The sequence below is a fragment of the Hesperophylax consimilis genome, chromosome 7 (assembly GCF_061612785.1).
Source record: "Hesperophylax consimilis isolate HC1 chromosome 7, BYU_Hcon_1.0, whole genome shotgun sequence".
In the NCBI taxonomy this organism is placed as follows: domain Eukaryota; kingdom Metazoa; phylum Arthropoda; class Insecta; order Trichoptera; family Limnephilidae; genus Hesperophylax; species Hesperophylax consimilis.
The window spans coordinates 2567086-2591373 of NC_142842.1; the positions used below are offsets into that span (position 1 = coordinate 2567086).

Below are 24288 nucleotides of genomic sequence, written 5' to 3' on the forward strand. Positions count from 1 at the left end.
ACTTCATTCTAGAGATTTGTTAGGGCGAATTCATCCGCAGGTCTGTCCGATACACCAGGGCCGCGCGTCGCATATTTTTGTGCACGGCTATTTCACTTACGTCGTTAAGATTCTAGCTTTATTTTACGGTATTGTCTCATTTTACAGTGTACTATACTTTAAATATATCATTTTAATATTAAATTTGAAAAGTACAGCAGTTAAATAGCTTTCAAATGTCGAGCTATTATTCAAATATTATATCCCAGTTAGTAGAATGTTGACAATTACTTTTAAATTTCTCCCAAATAACCCTACGTTTGAGACACAAAAGAACTTTGCTGTAATTTAAAAATGTTATTTATATATAATGAAGTTTGTTTCATGGCCGATGTAACATTAAGCTGTATGAAGGTTTTAGGCAAAGAAGAGTGATAACCAATGTTGTAGGAGGGAGGATATCCGAAAGCCGATAAGTTATTATTTTTTCAATTATAAAAAATCACTTTGTAGTGTAATTTAAATTTAAAGAAACACAATCTCTTTTACACCACCACCATTTAATCAAATTAATCGACATGTTACGAAATCGATGTAAACCTTCGTCAGAATAAACATAATAAAATAATAGACAAATAAGTACCCATTGGAGCCCCTAAATACCTGAAAAAACCCTTGACTCTGTGCAAAAACGGGCGGTCCGTTTGATAGATTCCCCAATCTTAACAAACGGACTGCAATCTTTAGAGCACAGGCGTCATGTAGGTATGCTGTCCTTGTTCTATCGGTATTACAATGGAAGATGCTCTGAGGAACTAGCGTCATTGATCCCTTCGGCACTGGTGCGTAGTCGGGATACACGCCAAACGCGCGCCCAACATTTGTACACGGTTGACATTTGTCACATGAAAATGGGTCGCTTCTACGATTCGTTCTTAAGTTCAACAGCTCGGCTATGGAAAGAACTGCCGGCCTCTGTATTTCCTCCTTCCTACAACATGGGACTCTTCAAGACCCATGTTCACTCCTTCCTCTCCACAAAAAGACCACCCACACAGCATCCCCAAATATGACATAGGCCCTGAGGGAAATTATTTTCTTCAGGGCCTCCTGTGTGGAGTTAATATAAAAAAGACAAAAACTATTACAATCAACGGTGATTGTTATTAGTTATTATTATAAAAAAATAATCATACCGATAAAAAAATTACAAATCGGTAATCATTATATTTATTTAACAAAAACTTTCACAAATTAAAATGACCGAATCAGTTTTCTAAGGTTTATAAATACATATAAATTGGAATTAATGTGAAAATAAATTTAAGGGATGGATTTAAAAAAAATTATTTTGTTATTAATAATATTTAATTGATTGTTAACACTTTTTCCATTTTTTTAGAAGGGTTTATTGACGCTATAATGTTTTCCTTTTATTTTGCTGAAGGGTTTGATGGCACTATAATTTTTTTTTCTTTTATTTTGTAGAAGGGTTTAATGACGCTATAATTTTCTTTTCTTTATTTTGCAGAAGGGTTTATTGACGCTATAATTGTTTTTTTTTTTATTCTAGATAAAAGAAAATTACATTTTTCACTTATTTAACTAGAAATAACGAATACATTACACATAAATATATTACACAACGATATTATTCACTTTCATTGTTTTGTTGATTGAGTATAAAACTAAACAATTTTTTTTAAATGTACCTACACTTTTATGATTTTTAATTTCGTCTGGGAGGCAATTATATATGTTGCTCCCCTCGTAACCAATGGATTGCTTGCCATAATGAGTATGTATGGTGTTTAAATGTATTTTATCGTGTTGCCGTGTAAAGTGTGTGTGTACTGGAGATGTTTTAATGAGTTCTGTATTTGTATGTATGAGTTTATTATTTATTTTGTAAATAAGGAGACATGTATTATATTCTTATAATTTTCTTCATTTTAATGGTTTTGTTTCCATATATAATTTTTTGTTGATGTTCTAGGTTTGAAATGAAATAGCTTTTTGATTACTTTGTTTTGTGTTACCTGTATTAAATTGCACTTGTTAAAATATTAGAAATTTCCAGGATAATTTTATTTTAACCAAGAACATTTGAGTGTGCAACACAAAATAACATACTTTGAAAATATAGTAAATAAGTAATAAAAATATAATACAATGTACTTATCACATAAAATTTTAAAACAGTTTTCGCTATAGTTAGTTACCCTTCGGTCACCTATTATTACATACATTACACAGTCAATATGGCAACAATTTGGGATGCTCTTCTTCCGCCCAATGACCGCCATTCCCGGGCGGGCCGCCCCCGCTGCCGCCCTCCCCCAGCCCTCTGCAGCGGCCAGTACGATATAAGGGCGGGCGGGCCTTCCTGGCAGCCACTCTCCATTCTCACGTCGCGCCGGTAACTAGCCCTAACCTGCGGAACCAGTGAACCACTAATCCACTAATTCACTAATATCACACCTCACCTGTTGGAAGCTAAGAAACCGAACACTCTTTAAACTCCGTTGATTTTCAGTTTTCGGCCTAATTTTTTGAACAGTGTTTTGTTGAAGTTTTGCAACTGCAGCGTAAAAAGTAAGTTTCTACATTTTTACATTTTATTTATTAACTATTGGGTTTTAACAGGAGAATAATAACAGTCCTTACATAAAAGTCGTAAACTGAACAAGTAAGTTAGATATTTTATGAAAACATAAATAATAAGGAAGTGCAAAACGCTTTCCAGATATTTTAAGATATATAGTTTTTTTTACATTTTATTTATTAACTATTGGGTTTTAACACGATAATAATAACAGTGTGTAGTTTAAAAGACTTTAAGTAGAGTTTAAATTAATAGCGCAAGTTAGCGAATAATAAATAATCGATTAATTTAAGTAATGAAACAGTAAATTATTAAACATATCGTAATATCACATTTTAGAGAAGCATGAAATTTCGATACGTAACTAGCAAATCAGAAAGTCAGATTAAAAATATTGGCAGATCAAAAATGCCTGTTAAATAAAACATTGTTACTTTGTAGTATGAACCTTTGATGCCTAAGAGCTTCGCTTAGAGTAAATCTTCGTTATGACTCACAATTAATATTTATTAAAATAAGCAATATCTTAAGGTATAAAGAGTGATTTTCACTGCGTTGAATTCAGATTAGGTATCTTTACCGATTGCAGATTAAATTAAAGCAATGTTTGTTAATATTAAGCCTAGAAATCACATTTTCAAATGAAACCCGCCCATCATCAAAAATATAAATAAATTGAGGTGTAAAGCAAAGTAATTCATAAGGTAAAGAGTTTAGTTTCTAGGAAAATATTAATTTTATACTGTGCGATAATTACGACAGGCTAAAATACCGTTTATCTCATCCTTAAAAGTCAAATTTTCTATGGATACTACTATGAATGTATTTTAAATAAGCCAAACACATATTACGTTAGAGATCCAAAAGCCGTCAAACATTAAAACATATATTTCGCCTATCATGAATTTAAAGTTATTATTCTCTTATACATCACCATCACCAAGTTCTAAGCATTTTTACAGCCATGCATGCAAAGGCAAGCTTTTTTTAGAACTGTTTAGTGCCCTAGTATATTACTAATGGTTTATGATTTATTGCGAATATATAAATAAATTAATTAGTTTCAAATCATTCTGAATCAAAAATAAGAAATTTTCAAGATTTATACACGAAAAGCTTTTCAGTACCTATTATTTTCTAAGTTCCTATACAATATACCCACTCTATCAGAATTTTCTTGAAACATGCATAATTATTATGTAAAACAATATTAACTTCCATCGACTATAGTGTTATATAAGTAATGGTTGACTATAAGAACGCGTTTAAAATTGATGAAAATAGTTGTTTTTCTTAACAAAATTGCCTAATGGAATGTTCTGTAAAATATACAACTTTTTACAACGAGGCTTTGAATGGGGAGTGTTTTTTGAACTGAAACAAAATTTTGAGTAAAAAAATTCGGGGTTCCTTTTCAATTAACGCCACACGTGACGATATTATTTCTTGAACGTGTTTTTTATTACATCACGTACCTAATCATGCACAATGGGATGCAAAACTAGTCGTGTGAAAAAAATAAAATTAGCTACCTAATAATAGGAGAAAAAAATTACATCGTTACGAAAATAAAATTTAAAAACATTAATTGAAGCATTCGGCTTTTTGTATGATCCTACTTGACATATTATTAATAGTTTTACTAACCGGTTTCGACCGTTGTTGGAACAAAAATATATATCCTGTTTATTAGACTGAAAAAATCAATATCAGTAGGTATATTTGCAAATTCTTTTTACAAATACTTTTCTTAAGAAGGGATGTTTTACAGAATTCGAACAATTCATCAAATTTCAAAGTAGATTTTCAAGTTCTGGGAAGGTTCTATTCAATTTCTGTTATTTTTTCAGTTTTGTGGAAAAACTGGCCATTACCGATAAAATAATAAAACTTGAATAAAACCTTCACGGATCTTGAAAATAAACTTTGAAATTTGATGAATTGTTCAAATTTTGTGAAACAACCCGTCCTTATTGTACACCACATTTTATTCACATTTAGTTGCATATATCTTTGATGGAAAAGGCTGTGCAAATTTTATGACCACTTTTTAATAGGCAACAGCAGATTTTTGGTTTTATGGTTACAAAACACCAATTTATTTTGCCAAAAGTGTTTAAATTAAATTATTAGTATTAAATGTTCCCTCAAAATGGTACCTCAGTTTCAAAAGGAAACAAAACGTAAGAATGTGTTTTATCATAAAGGAATGTGGTTTTATTCAGTATTTATACATTTAAAAACAATACTTTTAATTCGGCAACAATTTAATATGTTGAACGAATACCTTTTATTCTAATACCTACTTGTTATTATTGAAGTCACCTAAAGACCACTTTTTCTAGAACATTTTTTCAATTTAGTCTAAATACAATTTTTGATGAGTTGAGATAATTGTTTTTTTACAAAAGAATATTATTATAAAAATTCTATTAACTTTTATTCTCTGACATATTTTTTAAATAATGAAAAATCATTTTTTCAGTCTAATTATTATTGTTGACATTTTAATTCTTGTATTCATACTTGATAGTATTTAAAATATCACTTGTTCGGCAGTGAGAAGAGAGAAGTAGGTACAATGGTTTTAATGTTAGAAAATAGTGAAAGTACTAAGTTTGTAATATTTGTTGTACACTGTATTTTAATTCATTCTTTCACATGTAATATGAACATACATTTAAAATTACCATATTTTCAGCTGAATCTAAAATTAAAAAAAATCAATATACTTAAATATTGGATATCTAAATCGTTTCAGATATTCCTGATGCATACTTAAGATACAAGGAAAAACAAACACGTTTTTTAATCACATCATGTTTATTGAGATATTTTTGTTAATATGTAGAATTCCAAGAATAATTTATTTCGCTAAATCACATTACGTAAATGACTGAATTATTTTTTTTACCATACATTATATTATGACAGTGGTTTAAAAACGTATTCAATGTAACCGAAAATTTATTTAGAATTATAAACGATAATCTATTATATGTTACTCCACGAAAATGACCATCTCAACATGCCTCCCATTGACATAGTTGGTGTAACCTTGTCCAGTGTGTTCAGATCAGGTACGGATCTTCATTGAAATCGACATTAAAACCCTTAAAGGTAAAGGAAACATGCGTAATAATCTACGCTTTCATAATTTAATTTTTTTAAGAAAATTCACCTTTTGCAGGTTATGCTTTAAATACAAATACAATATTGTATCGGTGATTCGATCCAATATCGTATTTGTATTCATATTCATGTTTCGTATGTAAGGACGTAAACTATAATTCGTCTAAATATTTAAAGGATAATTTGAAAAAAGTGTATTTCATATTTAAAAAAATTAACGCCTTTTTTGAACGCGTAGATTATAACATACGTTACGTTTACCCTAAAATACATCGTGTGATGAAATACAACATACCTTCGCCTTTTTGGCTTCAAAATATAACCAGACTGCTAATTGTAATAGAAAAAATACATGATTACGAAAATATTTTTTAATTAAACCTATTAATTTGTGTTGTCTGTGATATGCGTTATTCCACGTTCAATGAACTCAATTTGTGAAAAATAATTTAGACCAACACTTATGTAAGTGCCTACCTATAACATAATATTTGAATAGAAAATTCTTTATATTGTCTTTTTTAAATTAGAAATTATTATGAAATATTCCTTTTTTATTAAAATTATTCTATTCAATTTTTTGATAAAATTTTTAAATTTGCAAGTAGACCAAATGAACGAAGAAAGGAGTGTAAGGAGAATATATGACATGAATGTGAACGGTAGGAGTCGGGGACGCCCGAGGAAGAAGTGGCATGATGAAGTCAACTAAATACTTGCATCGAGAAGTAAGGAGTGTGTGCTAAAGCTGAGTTGTTTGGCGGTCCATCCTCTCTGCCTACTCCTGCGGAGAAAAGGCATGATGGTTAGTTAGTTAGCTCTTTTATTTTGCTAAAAACGAGTATCTGATTGAGAGAATACGTGAGCTTGTTCGTGACCGACAGATTAATCTTTTGAACATGTGCAGTGAATGCTGGGTTTGTTCTAACGATGTGGAAGGTTTTCTGAAGAACTAACAGCAATAGTCCTCGCGGTACCACACCGCTTTATAGTTGTGTGACACGTCAAACGCGTGGCAACATTACGACTCGGTTAATATTTACCGCATGAAAATAGGTCGTTTTTATGACTCGCGCTTGTGTTTAACAGCTCGGTCATGGAACGACTTACCAGCTTTAGTATTTCCTTCCTTCAACAACATGAAGATTCAGGTTGAGGCCTTCCTCTTTTTAAAAATAACAGAGAACAAATTATTAAATAAATGAACTCAGTATCAGGTTTCACGCAGGGAATTCATGATTTTCTTAAATAATTAGAAAACACATATCAGTGTTCCCGGATTTGTTGAGAAAACTAACCTTTTATTCATTTCTATATCGAAAAGTTCTTGCCTGATGTACTCCAAAGGCCATTTGACTGTCCGGCTAAAAAATGAAGCATAGCATTATAATTCAGCATATACCAATAATCTAAATCACACGGAGAACCCAAAAATAGATATTCGATATTTAAAAGAATAAATCTTTTTCCCATCTATTTCGACAACTAAAGGGTTAACATACTTTTATAGCTGATATTAACCCTATAGCAACCGATATTTATCAAATATGACCAAAAATTACTACCTCAATAAAGTTATAATTGATCACTACCAATGTGAAATAGATTCACCAGTTTTCCTGTTGTACCTACTACGAGCTTCCGGACACCTTGTATAATTCCACAGAAACTATCTGAAACATCTTTTGTATTTCAAAATCGTTGGCGCATTTATAAAGAACGAAATCATATAATTAATCGGCGTTGATGTGTCTGTGATTATACCAGACCTTTCCTGTCAACGTAGACCGCCTTCAATGAGATTTGTCGAAAATGTCTGTCTGACCATTGTTAATTATGTTTAGAAGGAATGTAAATTAAGTTTATTAACAACTGTCCATATATACATTTACCATGAAAATCGAAAATAAGAATACGTACTGTAAAAATCTAACTAAACATCGCATTTATATTCTACAGGAGTAGCTATGGCCATCGACCAATATTTTGATGCTTGGTTAAAAACGATAATAATGTTTATAGGTAGGTACTTTAGGTAGTTGCTTTATTGTTTGTATAGATATTGGTTAAAATTGATAATAATGTTTATTACCTATAATACCTACCGGTTTATTGATTAATATGTGTTATTTAATAAATTATTCATCTAAAATAATATAAATTAATTATATATATATAAAAATGAATTATAAATATATATATGGTAATGATTTATGGTATGCCATTTTCTAAGTTATCTAAATTGCTATTTAACAAGAAAAAATTTAGGTTTCCACATATTTAAAACTTTTGTCCTTTTTTCCACCGTAAATTTACTGTTTGAAATTTGTCAAAATTTGAACATATTATTGAACTTGTAAAAAAAATAGTTAAAAATTGCGCTCCAAAACATTATGATTATGCCTAAGTACCCTTTTCTGACATTTTAAATATCAGACAATTTTCGAAAGAAATGTCGTTGAGAAATGTCACAACATAACTCAATATTCGAAATTTGCAGTGCCTATTTAATTATTTATGTATATTTGTATTACTTCAAAACTACTCATGATTATTTTAATGACTTTGCTATAAAATTGGTACTGATTCATTTAATCGAAATCTCACATATGAATAATAAATTACGCTTTCCGCTTTAAATTTATTCCTTTAAATGTCACAAATTTTATTCAAAATATGATCATAATAATTGTGTAAGCGGATTGAATATTTAAAAAAACTTGTTTTCATTTATAATTGAATCTGAACCATTTTGAGATTGTGATCCAATTAGGTTTTCGTTTGCATACAAATTATTTAATGTTTTACTAGTTTTGGTATCTGGATTTGTGCATTTTTTCTGTAGTAATATTCTCTTTTTAACATATTTTATGAAGTTTTTTTCATCTTCCAGCAACACAGATTTTCCGGGCAGTATGCTTACCAAATTGAAACAAATATGTAGATGTTTGTGAAGGGAGGAATCCATCTCTTTTGAGCGATAAAAATATCAGTGGGTACATTCAGGTACTGGTAAACGTGCAAATTTAATTGCCTATATTAGCACATTGCTAAACAATGGATTATTTTCAGAAACTACGAATAACGCATAATTAAATATTTGAATATCATTCGGAATTATTTTACGAACCATTTTTTAAAATTTCAAATAAGAAATTATTCAATTTGTCCAAAGAAATTTTAAATGACATTTTTTATTTTTTCATACTTTTGTCGAGCCGATAGGTACCCACCATAACATTGATTATTCCGATTTGACACCTCTTATTTAGGCTGAACATGCGAACTCTGGCAGGATAAAAAGGTAGTATCCAACACGTCTGAATCACCTCCGTTCTTAATTGCCCTGTATTATCTTACAATCATAACCAGTAAATAAAAAAAAAAAACTGAACAAAAACTCACAATTATAAATATATATATTTTATGTAAAACATATTATAATATAAAAAACTAAATTAGAATCGTGACTCTCTTATCGGGCACAAGAGTTTCTCTTTTTTGATAAAGTATACATGACCATAATTGACCACGTTTTGTATGTAATATTTTTTTTAAATAAAAAAAAGTTTAATTTTTTTTTTTAAAGAAAGACAATCATTCCCGGGTTACGAATAACCTGATAATATTTGAAAATCTCCTACTAGCACCACAGTAAGCTGAAAATGTTGCTTGTGTTGTGATGGAGGACTTAGCCAACCGAGGAATTGAACACACTACGCCTGGGTGGGACCCAAACGCGATGTCAACTCGGCCACCGACCGGTCGAAACCCATATTCTTATACCCATAAGAACCCATATCTTAAAATGTAACCCATATTCTTTATAATACCATAAAAAACACAACAAGTAGAATGATATATGTATTTTAATCGGTAAAAGTACCTAGCAATTTGTTATTTTCACCAGGATATCAAATGACAAAGAATTAAAAAAAAAATTATAATTGAGAAAATCTACAGCTTACAATAATTTATGAGGAATTGTAAAATATTGATAATAACTGAACCACTAACGTTTTAAGTGAATATAAAAGAGAATGGAGGTAAAAATGATATATGAATATAAAGAGAAAAGAGATGCAAAAGCCAATGGCGATGGGGTGGTGGGAGGGAGTGGGAGGGGAAGGATCTGGTCAGTGTAGATTTTAGGTTTGAAGTTGTGAGGAGCTGGTGTAAACATGGTGAATGCATTGCACGAAACGTAAACATGTATAAAGAGCGGTGAACGTGTTTTGTTTTTAGTAAGAGTTGCAAAGGGATGTTTAATAAAAAAATGCAAACAATTTTGAAAAACTTTCAGGATTTAGTATGAATTTTTTAATTAAAAAAATATTATTGTACCTATGGCAGAATAAAATATCAAATTAATTTAAACATTATTTGGATAAATCTTATAGGCTTTAAGAACGTACTTAAATTTAAAAAATGAAGAACCTATCGCCCCGTAATACCTCTTTTCATTAAAATGTTTAATTTAGAATTACGGAGAGAGATAAAATAGTTTGATTTTGATATGTTACACGAACAGACAGTTTACATCAGAAATTATCACATTAATAAGATTCTGCCAAGAAGAGACACACTATATTCGGGATAATATTATGTATGAAGTCAGTGTCACATGTTTGAATTAAAATTCTTTTAAGGCAAACAATATGTATTTTTTTCTAAAACTTTTTTAAAACCTCGAAATAGGTTTCGTAAGGATCGGCAATCGGCATACTAATCTATACAGTTGAGGATGTTGCCAATGAGGATAATGTGGATATAAAATGACAAGCTGGGGTGTACCCGTCGTTGTTCGATGTTATGAATGGTTTGGAGCAAAGGTTCTCAAACTTATTTCGACTACCGCCCACTTTGAGATTTAAATAAATCTAGTGACCCGCATTTTTTTTAACTTACCTGTTTATATTATCATTTATTGCGTATCTGTTGTTTAACGAAAACTTGTTAGAACTTGATTGCCACAAACACGGCACGAAGTGAAGGTGGATAGTCCGATACAGTTTCCATACAAACCAATGACGGTGAAAGAAAAGATATAATTCCATTATTAATGTTTTACTTAATTTAAATTAAAAAACATTTAAAAGCAAAGTAGTGAATACACAGTTTGGTTATAACAAATGTTTTGTTATAAGGAAATAAAATAAACTATTGTGATTTAATTGAGCTAGATTCTGTCAGATTTTTGTAGATAGAATTTGTCTGCCTTGCCCCTTTAGATTTTCTTAACGCCCCCTTATTTTATTTGAGCATTCTACTTTCACCCTGAAAGCCTCCAGCGCCCGCAAGGAGGCGTCATCGCCAACTTTCAGAAATACAGTTTTGGTGAAAAGTTTTAAGGTTGTCAATAATATTATTGTTGAAAGTTGTGAAAGATTGCCTTTTTTAATATTTGTTTCAATTTATCGTGCCATGTTTTTCTACCATTTACTTCATATAGTATCATGAAACTCAAATTTTTATTGTTAAAAACTACATTTAATTTGAATCCAGTATCTAATTTCAGTGCATAGATAATACGTTAAGCCTTCCCCGGGCGTCCCCGGCGTCTTCTACCACTAAAAACCACTCTCCTGCATAAATAAATCCCTCACTTAATCGATATCTATATATGAAACAAATTGGTCCTAAAAAACCAGAGAAATACCAAAATATAGAAAGTAAAATTCTCATTCGGAGCCTACTTATTATACTTTAACCAATGAAAAACTCTGAAAGCTTATTCAATAGACTTTCAGAGTTTTTCATTGGTGGATATAGTTAGGCAATCATATGACAATATTTCGGTTCCAATTTTCGATCGGTGTTATACCCCCTGCACTCCTGGCATTAATAACAGCAAACTTTGAAATTTTAAATGAAATCAGTCGTGTAGTTTTTGGGTCCATAGGGAATAAAGAAATAAAAATTCACTTTCATATTCAGAGATGTACAGATTTGAAAAATACATCGATAGTTTATTAGTATCTGCATAGAAAATATTATTGAACTGAAAAAAGATTTAAAAATATATCTATTTTAATAATCGTTGGCTGAGTTTTGATACTCTTATATTTCATAGTACTTTCTCCATTAATTTGTTTTTTAAATAATTAAGTCATATTTTACGATCTTGGCGGGATTACGCATAATTAATTATTTTTATGGATAATTAAATAATAATTAATTGAAATGCTTTAATTTCGTGTTTTTTTAAACTTCTATTATAAATTTACCGAGAAAACTGTGTTTATGGTTGTTATAACTGGTCGTAAACCGAAGAGTCGAAAAAGAGTTTGTGGTACCAGTTCGGAATATACCTACTATCAGTATCATCTGCCCTGATTATTCAGAATACAATGCACAAAAAAATGTTGAAAATATTGTACTTTCATTGAATGCGCATTAAGAAGTGCTTTAAACTAGACTGCTTTGGCTGATTTGTTTGTATGGGAAAATAAATATTCTTCAAAAAAGGCTCTTTACTACAAATCCGAAGATCGCGGGTTCAAATCCCGACGTGCGTGAGTAAATTTTACTTGATTAATCTATGATATTTCACAATTTATTAATAGCATAATACAAAGTATATTTTAGGCACGTTCCAGAGCGGAAAAAATTCTCAGTATCGCCCTGGCGGGAGAACACCATTCATAATTAAAACGTTGCTTGAAATGGATTTGGCCATGTTTGGTGATCAGGTATAGGTAAAAAGCAAAATACTTCCCCAACTTCTTTTCCCCATATCCTTCCCCTCACCAATACCTTGAGCCTAACAACATACCCCAATTGGGGATGCCATAGTCTCACTGGCTCCAGACGGTTGGGAGCAGTTGGAACTCTTGTGCGGTATTCACATAAAAAAATATAATTTATGGTCTGGTCGTGCAGCGCCTTACGTGATTCATTGGTGGTCGGTAATTTCATCCTTGTTACATACATGTGCAGTGCCTCGGGAAGCTCTTCCAGTTTTGTGCATGATGATGGTACTACAAATAGTATCCTGGTAAAGTTAATGGTTGCACGTCCCCTGACCTTCACAGCATATATCCTTCAAAAGGTTGAATCCTTTCATCATTCTTGGCACCTACCACTCGGTCCTAGTCTGATGAGAGTGATGAGCGTCTTAAGCCCCCGCTTGGCCAATTTCTACCGATTTATAACAAGTTTCTCGCTAACTCAATTAACTTAAAGTTTTTCAGTTCCAAAAAAAGTATATTTTTGTAGAAAATATCCATACACTTGTTCATTTTTATGCCGAAACGTTACTTATATGAAATTCCCTCCATAGAAAAAAAAACGCAAAAATCTTCGAAAATTATTAAAAACTCTTTTTTTTTTTTTGAATCTTAAATCATATTAAATCATATTAAAAACTCGTTTTTTCTGTTATTTAATAAGCATAAGCATGAAAAAATTCACAGTGTATTTTTAAATGCAACTAAAGCATTTGTCGAGAGATTTTTGCTCTATTTTAAACGAGTCGTGTTTCATTAAATATTTTCACCATTTTCGCTTAATTATTATCATTTTATTAATATTAGCGCGCTCCCTCTAACATTCGTATTTACAAATCTCCCTTTCAAACCATCTTTGAACGCTTACGACGGGGTCATAACCTCTCAGGATAATTTGTTCGCTTTCGGGAACAGCTTATATGGTCTCACAAAAATTGTTGTGTCTCCTTTAATATCATGGTAAGAAATGTTACCTATCGGTGTTAGAAAGAAAAAACACCACGCTTTATAATCTAATATAGAAGTTAACCACAGAATAATAAAAATATACACCTCGATGAAACCAAAGGTTACAAGCACAATTTGAAAAAAATTTTTAAACTTGTAAATTTTATATTAATTATTTTTAATTTGCAACGACAAAAATGTAAGGCGACAAAAACATTTGTCTAATAAAATATTCAAGATTTTATTTTTATTTTCACTATGAGTTATTTCATTTACAGACTCGTAAAAAAATGTCTGCATTAAATTTTTATATATATATTTAATCACCTTTTAAAAAAAGTTTTTAGTTTTTGGATACGTTCAGAAATATTCCATTTATTTGGATTTTATTGCGAAGCGGAAATACTCCGACCTTCTGACAGAATGTGAAAAACGAAGAACTAAAAAGTAATCAAAATTTTACAATCCATTTTGAAATTATTTTTTAAAGTACATTGTTGTTAAAAGCTTCTACAACATTTTTATTTTCAAGGGGCTCATAATAAGAATAATTTGATAACAGACGGAATAAATTATTAAAAGGAGGTATAAATCCTTTCAAATTTGCTTTCAATTAAGAATCTCGTAATCCATTTCATTAAAAAAATCACTTAAAACACATTACCGTTACCGCGAGGGTCGGTAATGAGAATCAAACTCACCTGATAATGTTTAAAATAAAAAAAAAATAGAGCAGGTTTTTAATTTGAGGCACGACCCCGCTGAAGAAGAGGGAGTTCTGGGAAGGAAAATGGTATGAGGGATGGGTATCCGGAGGTCAATGTGTGCAGGATTGACGGACGTATGAATCCATGCCTCTAACTGAGGTAAGGCGATGGGTAGAGAGAGTCTGGCTGGAGAGGTCAAGAGTTCTCCCTCAATCAATCTCTCCTGATCCAGCCCACCACACACTAGAACACACTAGATGTGTTGGGTACCAACACCCGCCTCCAAAATTAAACGTATTAATATAAAATAATTGTAATGGAATAAATAGAGACCTTTAGGTATGTACAATTGGCGGCTGGTCTAATTTCTGCCCCTGTAGCTCAGTATTTCAAAGTGAAAAATAATCCTGATCAAAACCTTTTTAGTGATTTACTGTAATAATGTGCATTTTGTTAATTGAAATTATTGCAATGTAAGTAACTACCTATTTATTCATATAACGAAAGTCTTAAATTTAACATTTTTCGCAGAAATAATAATGTCAGTAATGTCTGACAATCTGGCCATAGAAACAAGTTTGTTTACGTAAGGTCACCAAGTAGAATTACACCAAAAGATTAATGATCACGCTGTGAATACATTTTTAAACCAAAATAAGCATTTTTCAGGGGCTTTTGTAAATTTTTTTCCAAGACGACCTGAAGAAATATTGCAGGAAAGGTTAATTCATGATGTCCAACGTTAAATTTTTCAAATAAAATGAAAATATTTAACGAATAAAATGACAGAAACCTTTCAGTAACTCTCCGTCTTTGAAATCTCACAACATTAACAGCCATTCAACAATATTAAACATTAACCACCTTACTAATAAAGGTGCATTAAATAATTTGTAAATCTGGGCTCCATTTTTTAAGGTTCAATAACTAAAAATTGAGAGAGTGCAGCATTATAAATTAGAAATTCCAATGTGAAGATCTTAATTACACTTTTTTAATGGACTTCAAGTCAATCGAGGCGCACAGCGAGCGATATAGCATTTCATAATCAAGAATGGCAGATCGGAGGCTATGTATTTAACGAGCCTTATTACCTTGCGTGGCAATCGACTGATTGCTCTATATAACGCTGCTATAAGTCTGCTAATAATTATTTCGAAAATTCTTAAATTCAAAGACTACACAGACTTGGTAATAAGTATAGTTCAATAGATGTTTACCGCTACCACTCAGTGTTCGAACTCAAATTCAGTCTAATAGAATATTTTAGATATACCTTTAAAACTTTCATGCATTTTCATGTATACCTTTTATCGATATATTAATTTGGCTTCTGTAGAACATCCGATCTGGCATAATAAAGGTTTGCTAAACACAAAGTCACTATACATTGCTCTGTAAGTATTTTCACAGTGCCTAAAGTACTAACAACTTACCTGTATCAATGCATACATGCAAAAGCCTTCAAGACCTGAATACATAAATAAAAAATAGGTAATAGGTTGAAGAGACAGTTTATATGTACAATGTAAGTAAGAAGTTAATTGTAATGATATTGTGCGAAGCAACACAATTGCATTAAAACTGAAACAAGCATGAAAATATCGCGTGTACATGTTGCGTCCCGAACCACATTAAAGGTTTTTTAAAGTCCATTTTCCATCACTATCTCTTTTAAATGAAAATTATTTTTGCTCAGGCCTCATGGCAGCTACGGGTTATAGCGGAGTTAGAAAAAATATTAAAAGGCAAAAGCGCACTCAAAATATTACGTTTCTCGTGACAAGGGGAACTTTTTCAGGAGGTTTAAGTTTCACTATTATTCCTCGGTTGGAATTGTTGTCAAATAAAACCGAATAATTTGTTGCGCAACTGAAACAAGTATATCTCGTTACCCGTAGGATTGCAATGAAAGTTTCGTTAGGTGTTTTATTGTATAAATCATCGGTTGAGAGTTTCAGTGGGACATTTCACACAACACAGTTTTGAGAAATTGAGCTATACATTAAATTTAATATTTTTAGAATAGAATAACTTATTGAGTGAAACCTCACATTGTAATGTTTAATCATCGTAGATAATATTAACAGCCCTCAAAACCCCGGCAAAACTGAGTTCAATTCCTGGATGCGACCGAATCTTTTTCTGTTATAATTATTTCTATTTCTAAAAAAAATGAATGTCACCCTGTTTGTCCCGTAGGCGTTCGTGTACCATTCATTTGATTTCGCTGAAAATTTCAAAGTTTGTTCTTATTAGTGCTAAGAGTGTTTAGAGAGTAGTTTGCGTGGTAAAAAACGGGAACGCGCGATTGATTTAACGCATTATCTCTGTAGTGGAATGAGATAAGAAGTCGAATTAAAATCGACAAAATGTAGTTTTTAACAGTAAAAATGTAGATTTCATGAAACTACATGAAGTGAATGGGAGAAAAAATTTGAAATGTCCGAGAAAGACATGAATCAAATAATTATTTGTCGTTAAATGAGACCGAAGTGAAGAACTAAGAAATAAGTTTAAGGAGAACGTATGACTTGGAAGTGAATCTTCAAAGAAATGGAGAATGCCCGAAGAAGGAGAACCTTAAAAATGCTCTCATTCTTCAGTTATTCTAGAACTAACAGCCTCAAATACTAAACCATTAGTAATTAACCAAACTTATCAAGTTCCGTAGAATCGGCATATTAGAATATTTTAAAATAAAATAGGTAAATGAAAATTCACATAATTTTATTTGTTTGTCGTTATTGTTTCTAAATATTTTTGAAAAATACTGCAGTCGAACTAAACAATTCCATATGATAACCTGGTAAATAAGACATTATCACCATATTTATTTTTATACAAAATAATAGTGACTGCCATACTGAGATATATTACTTATCTCACTTTTAAGCTAGCGCTAGTTAAATATTAATTCAATTTTTTAAGTGTTACAGTGAAGCATGTATGTTATCCCAGTCTTATATTTAACAAGTTAGGATTTTTTAAATTTAATTCTATAGTCACTAGAGTATAACGGTATATTTCTTTACAAATAAATTTTAATATTTCGACCAAACATCCCAGAATAGAACTCAACAGTATTAAAAATGACGATTCTTATTAGTAGACACCCATATTTTTAAATGTCCCACTGCAACTCTTAGGCGACGATACGTGCCCCGATACCAAATTTCCAGTGACTCATTTGCAAACATGATATTTGGTCACGCTTTTTAATTTTTTTGTTAGAATAACAATTTTCAGGTGTGTAAAATGAGGTTATAATAACATATCTACACCTCCCCACCGCCATCAAAATCTATGTGCGGCTCGCGAAGATACCACAAACATGAGCTACAAGACGTTAGTTTTTAGCAATGATAACCTGGAATCAAGGAATCAACCCCCTTTTCTTCTTCCTAGTTTACATGTATAAACTTACATTGACAGCATTGATTTGATAGGCTTATACCTACGAGAATATTCCTAATAGTAAAAATTATTATCATTTTACGAGTTATTTATTATTTTTAATCCCATTTTGTAGTCAAATTCTGCACGAATTTCTAAAGTTCTGTGATATTTTAACTTAGCAATACAGTGTATAATATAATTTATTCAAATTATCCGAAATGTGATACGTCTCTGAAAATTTAAATAATATACTATGTTAATTGTATTATCAAACCCAGCAGACAAAATTACAGTTGTCTTGTACAATTTAAATCGAAAAATTTGATTAAACCACCGTTTAGCAAAAACAAACATAATACAATATGATTGAACTACCGTTCAATAAATAAAAGTAAAACAACAATAATATAACCTAGTTGCTTATAACAAACTCTGTAGGAGTAAAATAAAGTATGTAGAGCACCTCTTCATTGATTATATTATCTTCGTAAATGTAAGATATTTATAGTACGGTCATGCTTTTAGAGTGAAGTGCACTAGAGTTAAAATATATCTCAATCTATTATTACGAGTACATAACTAAAAGTGAATATTTATCAATCACTTCAACTAGTGGTTTTTAACCGGAAGTTTTAATAGTAATAATGATTATTTCCATAGCTTAAATACATACTATTTTTTTAATTAGTGATCAGGGTATGTACATTATACGTTAAAAATACAATACACTTTTAATACTTGAAATGTTAGAATAAATAATGTATTGTGCATTAGAATTAGTAATTTATTTATATTTTCAACGCCCATACGGGATTTTACAAACATTTGATATACATAATAGTTAGTGGAACAGTAATCAAGTAGTAAAATTTGCTATTAGTTATAGACCGGTCAGTGGCTGAGTTGGCATCGCGTTTGAGTCCTACCCATGCGCAGATTGCGCAGTGCATTCAATTCCTTGGTTGGCTAAGTCCTCCATCACAATACAAGAAACATTTTCCACTTACTGTGGTGGTGGTAGGAGATTTTAAAATATTGTCAGGTTATTCGTAACCCGGGAATGTTTGCCTTTCTTTTAAAAAATAAATAAAAATAATTTTATAGCTTAATTATTAATAGTATCGACGTTTGTTACTATAGCCTTCATGTAACTATGTTCTATGCAGTTAAACACATTTACCATTTCTGCGAAAGTATTGCCAACTGCACGTAATCTAGATACAAGTGAATACCAAAATGACTCAGTCCGATATTAATGGTGAAATTAAAATTCTTTTTTGATCGAGTAGATCTAGTCGGTATGTTGAAGGTGATTAAGCTCAGTAAATCAGGGCTGTCTAATAATTCCACTAACAATTTTAAAAATAAATGTCTATTCGAAAACGAGTCTTCTATCTGAGAGTTAAAATATTTTTTTTTATTTCATCTAGGTTGTAATTTACAGTTTCTATTGGTAGACTGAGTTTAAAGTTAATATTTCTTAGAAATTTATGCAGAAAATTTTTGAAAAAAAAAAGTACCGGCGTGGATTTTTAAGTAAGGGGACCAGATAGAAAAATTATATTCGACTTGACTTCGAACTAAAGAAGAATATAAGATTTTTAATGTTAATAAGTTGTTAAAGTCATTACCATTACGGACAATGAAACATTATTAATGCTTTATTTGTTAATGTATTGAAGTGAGAAAGAAAATTAAATTGGAAACAAAAATTACGCAAAGATCATTAATTCAATTGAAAGAGGTGAGAGAATCACTTGTGCCTGGTATCTTTCCATCTAAAAGTAGATCGGCGCGCTTTGCACATATTGTTGTTCTAGAACTTCCTAGCAGCTTGCCGCTACAGATTTACTATGGTTCTAAGACCCCGATCTCGAGGTTCCCCTTATTAATTTTCCCACTCAGTCTCTACAATACTCGACAACTAACGCCATATATGGGTAACCTAATTGACTACAATGATTGCCGTCTATGGGTGAGCTCTTACATTAATATCAAGGATATTACTCACGAACTTCCGACCCAAACTCGCGGTAGAGAATGAGTGTAGTTGACGCTTTACATAACGTAGCGTTTTTATCCGTAAATCCAGAATAATAACAACTGCACTGACCTCCTCCTATTACGGATTAAAGTCATACGTATTATTAATATATTATGCTGTTAACTTACAAGCTGGAATTTAATATGATTTTGAATGAAATTCAGAATTTAACAGGAGTTCAGAGAAGCCTTTCCCATATTATCGGACCACCACCGATCAGCTATTTCCTAAAGTAGCTTCATATTAAATAGAAAACGAGACGGTCCAACTAATTGACTCATAAATATAATAAAATTGAAAGCACCCCAATATCTACGAGAAAAGTTTTCAATAAAAGTGATATTCGAAAAGTATTTCAATACCTTTCAAATAGGTTAATTTACCGATAAATAACACTTTCGACACTAACATTATATTAATTTATAGTTTAAACCAGAAAATGTTATATTCATCAACACGAAATAAAATATATTAAATAAGTTTTCATATTTCTAATGGATTAACTTATTGGTTTCTAAACTCTGTTGTAATATTTAATTTAATCATTGAATATGGAACAACCCTTAATGAAAATGTAAAAGAGATAAAAACACTGAAAATAAAAAAAAGGTATCGGTCGCAATTGAATATTTTATAATCTAGATGGTGTCTGCATAAACCTTTTTAAATACGTTTAAATCTTTGACGCGGAAATTAATCCACTTCCCGACATCCAATTGAGCTGAAACTCAGCAGACAGACTCACTGTCGATGACAACGTATTCTCTCAACTAGACAAACGAAGAGATATACGCATTTCTCTGAAATCGGATGACATTACAGCAGTTAATATAAGAAATAAATGTCGGCCCAACACGATCGGTATTTGACGAGGTTGGTTGACGACTCTAGTTCATGGTTAGGAAGGTTGAATACTCAGTCATACCAAAAAATAAATAATATATTATTTTTTTAATATTTGATAGACATTTTTGCGGGTTGTTTTTTGTTATTTATTTATTTGTAAGATACACACAGCTTGCATGACACAAATATAGAATAAACAAATTAATTGAATTAAAGAAGCCAAAAATGTTAATGCTAAGAAATAAGACTTTTATTGTGAATTAAACTAATTAGTGGAAGGGGAATATAGAATTGGGATAGGAAATATTATATATGGATATCTATTGACTTTTCTATTAGTCTAAAAATTTTAAACATAACAATTTACCCACTGTGAAAGCCATATGGGCTTATAAAACGAGTAAATAAATAAATAATAACAATTGTATGGCAAATAAAAATCCAGAACTAATATTAATTTAAATTTTATTTATTTAATTATTTTTTTATTATTGTTTATTTTTAATTCTTCATTACAAGCACCAGCTAAACTGAAAATCAGTTTGTCAGCAGGTCAATTTCACAATATTAATTATATGAATGAAGCACATATAAAAAGCCACAATATAGAAAATAGATAAACAATGAGGCACGGAGCAAAATTAGTATTGTTAATTTATCAAGAATCGCTACAAATTATTGGTAATCCGGTTAAAAACGGGTTTGCATGAATTTACGAATATATTATTACGATGTCGGAACAACGAAAATACGATTTTTTTGTATGACCGTTATGATGTATTATCGAGGCTAGTGCAACGTGCGATTGCCTTACTGTCAGTAAGGCAATCGCACTTATATGCAGAATAAGACATGTATCCCTTATATACGGCACAACGAGTATAACGAATTACAAAGATTCATAAAATTGAGAAAAACATTTATACATGAAAAATCAAGATCTCAGTGCTGAAAATCAAGAACTCAGTGCTGAAAAACAAGATCTCAGTGCTAAAAATTAAGATTTCAGTGATGAAAAACAAGATCTCAGTGCTGAAAATTAAAATCTCAGTGCTGAAAAACAAGATCTCAGTGCTGAAAATCAAGATCTCAGTGCTGAAAATTAAGATCTCAGTGCTGAAAAACAAGACTTCAATGCTGAAAATTAAGATCTCAGTGCTGAAAAACAAGATCTCAAAAACAGTTTGCTGCTACTATTTACTTTACGTGAAAGAGAAGAAAAAACTTTTCCATTTATTTTATTTTAGAATGAAGACACATATTACATTTTTTATGATTAACTATGAAGTCTCCAATGTAGGAGATATGGGGCCCTTACAGTAAGAGCTTTTAAAATATTAAACTATTTTATTGACAGCCCATACCTTTTAGAATGCCATAATTTGTTTGTACCGAAAACTACTTCACGTCTTGCTCAATATTCCACATTGCAGAACGGACGTTCTGGCCCAGCAAGAGGTATGGTACTGATAAATGAAAGCTCTAGGTCTCTTGACATTTTAAGCATTGGCCTTGAAGGTTTCAAGAGTCATTTCAGGAAAGGACTCAAAAATATATAATTATTAAATATTCCCCCCCCCAGCCTTTTTCGATCATATATGACCGGGCGTCCATATTTTATAAAAGGATTATTATCTTTTTTTCTATCATGCGGAAATTAGTAATTGTTTGACGTTAGAAAGAGAAATAATAAATCTTTCCAGTTTGAATCAAATATTTATACTGGAACCTTTAATAAAATCCTAAAAGTTGCCAAAATGAATATTTCATATTTCGCGTCGCTTTGACAATCGGTTTAACTTCAAAAATTATTTCTTATTTGTTATTATATGACTGAGATAAAAGTTACAGTTTTCTTACAAATTTCCCCAAAAAAACTAATATGTTTTCAAAATATCGAGCTGTCTCAATTTTTCTACGATTGAAGTAAAAATGTTTTTGACAACATTTTTCAAGTTTGGTATTAAAATTTTATTTTTTAGAAAAAAGTTATGTTTATTTTAAATGCACACACTAGAAAGATAATTTAATTAAGTTTGTAAAACAGTATTTTTTCACGGAAAACTAAAAAAATAAGATGTATATAGCGCATTTGAAATACACAGAAAACATTGCAAACTGAACAAATGTATTGAAAGTGCTGAAGGGTTAAAGTTATGTCATCAAATCTATAATACATATTATAAAAAAAATGCTTTCAGTGAAGTAACGTTTTGTGGCAAATATTAATAGTTTAAATTTATATTCCTAATAAAAAGCACATCCATGTTAATTAATAGGTACGTTCGTACATAAAGCGTAGAATTGCGTGGGCAAAAACATTATATAGATCTATTATTCCACAGTTTGCTTACACAATACACAATATACACATGACTCCATAACATTGTAAAAAAATAATAATCTATTCAGTTCAACACACAAATACATTGATTAAAACAATGATAATAATTTACCTTTTAACTAATCGTCTCCTGGTATCTGTCTGTAATCTATTGTAGAAAAAACAATGTTTGTTCGCTGTAAATTATATTGTAATATTTCTGTTGACAGGTTGAGTATTTATCATCACCGAAACTCGTGAGATCTTCCACCTGCCCTTTAATAGCCAGATCTTCCCAAAACTTCCGGTGAGTCCTTGTCTTAATATTATAACTTATAACTAACTGATAACTTACTCAAAACTGGTAACTTTACACTTGTTGAGATGGATTATTATTATAACAGTGATGGAAATATTTGATGGCGCGAAATTATAAATTTGACTACCCGGAATTAATGGTAACTATGCCCGCCGTCCCACGGGTCAGTAAGCAATCGACATAAAGATAATGCTGCAAGAGCCTGCACAGAAAATTCGTTCGCTATTGTAAGGTAGCGGTCTACAGTTCAGTGAGAAACTTTGGACGAATGGGAATGAGGTATTATTGTCATTCCCATAATAATTATTTGCGTATATAAAGCATATTTTGAAAATTTACGACAAATATCTTTCAATTTACGACAAATTATATTATCTATAATACGCAATATAATATCACGATATTTACAAAATCTATCAGATTAGAGATTTATTTTGAAATATTCCCGTTTGATATTCAATTTAAAATTTTAGAACGTATGTAGTACATATAGTAATTTTTTAAATGCAAATAGAAAGCTTTGTATTCTGGCTTTCTAAAACTGTTTACATTATTTATTTGACCATAATAGAAAAGAAGATAAATTGAATTTACGAAGACGTGAGAAAGTGTCAGTTGGTGACATATATATAGCACAATACGAATCAACGGATTTTGATCAAATATGATTTAAGATTTTCACGGCCAAAAGTATTTTTGTTATTTGTTTTTGGGGTGTTATGCCGTGTTGCGCTAACTCCTTCTTTAGCCAACGTTAAATAAAACGGAAAATAACACATCTGCTCTGATGATGGACACTGCAATGCTGTCTGAAACGTTGACTAAAGAAGGAGTTAGCGCAACACGACATAACACCCCAAAAACAAAAAACAAAAAACAAAAAAAAAACGGATTTTGATGTTTCGTGACAAATATAGTACCTGAATGGTTAAAAACATTTATTTATTTATTTTTTTTTTTTTTTTTTTTTTTTTTATTATTTTTTTTTTTTTTAAAGATATACGAATTACATAATATAACAATTACATAATATAATTACACAATATAGTAGGTTATTAATTAAATAATATAAGTATTCGATGTACCCCCATAAATAAGCAGGGCTTGTGTGTATGGGGGTGTTGTTATATTTGTTTATATTTGGTACGATTCAGTTCAACTGTTCGGAATACTTTTTAAGGTGGCTTTTGAATTCGTTTATATTTGCATTCATATTTCTAATTTTTTCTGGTAATGAGTTAAAAAATTTAACTCCGAG

General features: G+C 30.8%; 1 protein-coding gene across 1 annotated transcript in view; it reads left to right on the top strand.

The window, feature by feature from the left end:
* The first annotated feature begins 2394 nt into the window (after positions 1–2394).
* LOC149422150 (allatotropins-like) overlaps positions 2395–24288 on the top strand; it is a 208432-nt gene continuing 186538 nt past the window's right edge. Inside the window, exons 1-2 of the mRNA XM_089633626.1 lie at positions 2395–2574; positions 22942–23018. The gene's annotated coding sequence lies outside the window, so the exon portion shown is untranslated. The remainder of the gene's footprint in view (positions 2575–22941; positions 23019–24288) is intronic.